The following is a 4247-nucleotide window of genomic DNA, read 5'->3' as shown; positions in this document are numbered from 1 at the left end:
ACAGTCGAAAGAAAATGAATCCGCTACCTCGGTTTGGAATTTCACTTGCTCAGCCGCTGCACCTCTCCTGGTTTCTCATGCTTGTAATGTTCATTAGAAAGCATTCCGATGGGCGTAAATTCGGGAGTGGGTTATATGTAGTGATAGAGTGGTTAAACCCTTGATCCCAGGTTAATACTTATAATCTATTAACGCTCCATCATCCAGAAAAAAATTCTGCGGTTAGTTTATAAAATGGAATGTTAATTATTAATAATATTTATGGAATATTCTTTTGACATTTATGATCTAGTTTAAATAATTTCCATCCATGTGGTTAAAATAACATGAATAACTTCTTGTAATAAATTTCCCAACCCTTCCCAATTGATTATTATGCTGATTTACACATTGAAATAGAATTACGTATTATTTACAGGAAATAAACATTATATACATATATATATATATATATATATATATATATATATATATATATATATATATATATATATATATATATACATAAAGTACATATATAATTATATATATATCGTTCAATGACATAAATATTGAATGTCTCAATTAATAAGTAAATGATTAAAGTTTAGCCCAGAGTGACAGAGAAGGGGTACAGATTTGAGAGGAATTACTTGGCCACATTTTGTTGCCAAGCTCTTGGCAACAAAAGCGTGTCGACCTTACAGGAGTAAAATCCTATGGTTGACTTTACTGATATTAAACTGGTATCAAACACTTTTAACGATCATAAAAGGGGAAGGTTGACTACTACTGATTTATCGGATGTTAGCGTTGGGCACATGATGAATAGTAGATTGGAAAATGTAATAACAACTCGTTACGCGTTAAATTATTTATTTCCCGGAATGTAATTAGAAAATTGTTCTATAGGTCATCGAATTCCACCATTTAAGAGTAACAACCGATGTATTTGTCCATGTTTCATGATGGCCTATAATAATCTGCGACCCTTAAAATATTTGATAATATTGTGCCAATGTTATAAGCCATTTACACAGTAATCAACTCGATGGTCGGTTTAGTAGGTGATCTTAGAGTGCACTCAAAACTAAGCGTTCTGTGGCATGTGTGATTCTCACGCTAGGTCAGGGGGCAGCTCCTTTCCCTGTTTCACCTATGGCTTCCTAGGAAGATTTTGCACCCGAAAAATCACACAGCTTGGGAGTAGGAGGGTGTCCAGGGAGACGTGCTCGGGAACTCGGACCCTAAGGAGAGTAGTCCAACGACCTACCCCTAGATTACTGCATCCCCCAACCAATATTATATAAAATTTCACGAATATCGGACCAAATCAAACGGTATGCGGCATTTTTTGTTGCGGAATCCACTTTCATCACCTTTTCCCTCACACTCACTCTTACTGCACTTATTCCCTCGATTTTATAAAGGGGATAAAAAGTTCGAACTAAGGAGAAGTATGGGCTTAGTGAGAACTTAAAGCCATGCAGGAACTTAAGGATAAACGTGTGGTCCGGACATTTTTGATTCGCATTCTCATTGAACGGTGAAATATAAATAGCACGTATTCCATTACTCACATTTCTAATTTGTAATTGACAAACATTATCCTCTTCTACTCGCGTCGCCGATCTACCATGCATAATTTTTTGTGTATTTTCAAGAACGTTATTTAACTTTGCTTTATTTATTGGATTCACAAATCTATTTGAGTTCAACACTGATATATTCCTCCTGCGTAAGAACCGCACCTTTTGGAAATTATGTATTGCTCTCGGTGGTAAGCCAGGGTGTTTATTTTTGATGAGCATATCTAAGCAAGAATTTTTTCTTGATATCCTGGAATTACAAAAATATTCCAGGATTATTTGGCAATTTTTGTGTGTTTAACCTTTCTTAATTGCTAATTCTGCGATGACTCAGAAAAAAAGACGATTTCAAAAGTATTACTTATAAAATGAGGTTTAGCTTTAGGTATGACTATTATACTTGAAGTGAAACTTTGCAAATGTGGTAATTAATTTTGATAAATGTATCCATGAACGCAGTTGGCTTGGTCATAAACCAGTGGCTTAAGTATTCCTTCAATTTCTCCGTATTACGAAATAGCTCTCCGCTCATACCTTTCAAATTATTCGAGTAGAGTAGAATATTCATTAAAATATTTTATAGTAGTGTGATTAAATGAATATTTTGAATACATATGACAGACTATCTGGTACCTGTGATATATTTTTTCATACTTTCTATCTTACTTACTTTTCATATTTTGGGGGTTGACAGGGGTAAAATAAATGAAAATCGTAATAAACTCATTTTTTATACCTACAAAAAGTTTTAAGTTTCAGATGACGTTTATAACTTAGCTGATATGGTTTTGAAACAACATGCTCAGATATCATCCGGGATCGGTTCAACGGGGGTAACACTTAATTCATCGAGTTCCTTCCATACCACTAACAGAGAAATAACTACTGTTAAGAACAGTTATGAATAAATGAACCCCAAAACGTTATTGTGGCTATTTTTGGGTTCAGTTATTTAGATACTCTCTTGTAGACAAAATTGAATATTATTTTGAGGTAAGTAGCTGACCCAATGTGGAATGTGTTTTGACTCGTCAAGCGTGGTTTTTAGGAATAGAGAGAGAACACAATGATTGCGGTCTCGTAACGGTGCATAGATGAAGGACAGATTAAAAACAACTGGTTAGAGTGAATGAGTGCGAATCGTGGTAATGCGTGCAAAGAGAGCAACGGACGCCTTAATCTATAGCGTTTTCGAAAAACTGAAAGTCAATCTTCGATATCAAATGGCCTCTTTTATCGTACTTCCTTATTTTTAAAAACTTTCATCTGGCCTTGTTCAATAAAATATTACGAAAACGGCACTGCATTCTGGGATCTGGATAACTGCAATAATAGTACTCTAAATAACGTTTTTTCTGGTTTCATATTACTGACTCATATCATTATGGATTTCTTTTATGAATGACTAAACGACGACACATATATCGATAATTATTCACACTGTGATATTACTAAACGCATCATTGCTACAAGTATTTTGTTTAAGCCATGCTAAATGAAAAAATATAATAAACTTCCTATCTTCTTCCTACCCAACGTTTTGTTCTAAAACATTCAACATTGGAAATAGACTTTCATAATATTTTTTCTCTATACTTTTTATGTCTTAAAATTTACTGAGTCAGGTGGTTTCTCTTTCTTCTTCATTATCTTCCTCTGTGTGAACATTGCATTTTTTCGCTTCTTGTCTTGGTATTGTAGCAAATGAGAGAGTATAGAAATTATTATATTTTTAAAGTGATGATTTACCCAACCTGATTCATACAGTTCTGAAAATATGATAATTACATGAGCAATATCAATAGAAACCCAATATTGTAGGGCGTAATAATGCCTCCTTAGCTTTCCTAAATTATAGCTTGTAATGGCAAATATATAGACGCATACATACGCAACAACTGCTAAATTTCTATACATATTATTTAATTCGAATTAAAATACATACTCATATTGAAATAACAAAAGGCCATAATAGAAATGATTTTTGATATATACATTATATATATATATATATATATATATATATATATATATATATATATATATATATATATATACATTCAAACACGAAATCCCGCCAAACGGCGAACAAATACTCATTTATATGGAAACAGATATAAGGAAAAGGGATAGGAACACACATAAAGGACGAACACAGGAGTGGTGGGGAAGGCGGAATCAAGCAGATCACGAGAGTAAACATATTTCCTAGACCGGGATTTGAACTCCGGATCTTCCAAGTGGAAATATGTTTACTCTCGTGATCTGCTTGATTCCGCCTTCCCCACCTCTTCTGTGTTCGTCCTTTATGTGTGTTCCTATCCCTTTTCCTTATATCTGTTTCTATATATATATATATATATATATATATATATATATATATATATATATTTATATATATATGTGTGTGTGTGTGTATGTATGTATGTGTGTGTTCTTTCCGAGAAATTAGTAAATAAATATTGAGACATATTAGGGTAAAATCCATTTTAATATATGGCCCTATATACACATGGCCCTTATACTGGGTATTTATCCTTTTGTTCTTTTGGGATGTAATGAGATGTGGATATATTTCTCCAATTTATAATCTGTGTTTAATCAAATATTTCCTGGGGCTTAAAAAAAATATTTTTGATAAAATAATGTATAAGGAAATTTATTTTAAGTGTTATGATT

Source organism: Hetaerina americana, unplaced genomic scaffold (genome assembly GCF_022747635.1).
Source record: "Hetaerina americana unplaced genomic scaffold, ioHetAmer1.1.p SCAF_2, whole genome shotgun sequence".
In the NCBI taxonomy this organism is placed as follows: domain Eukaryota; kingdom Metazoa; phylum Arthropoda; class Insecta; order Odonata; family Calopterygidae; genus Hetaerina; species Hetaerina americana.
This window is presented reverse-complemented; position numbering follows the sequence as displayed.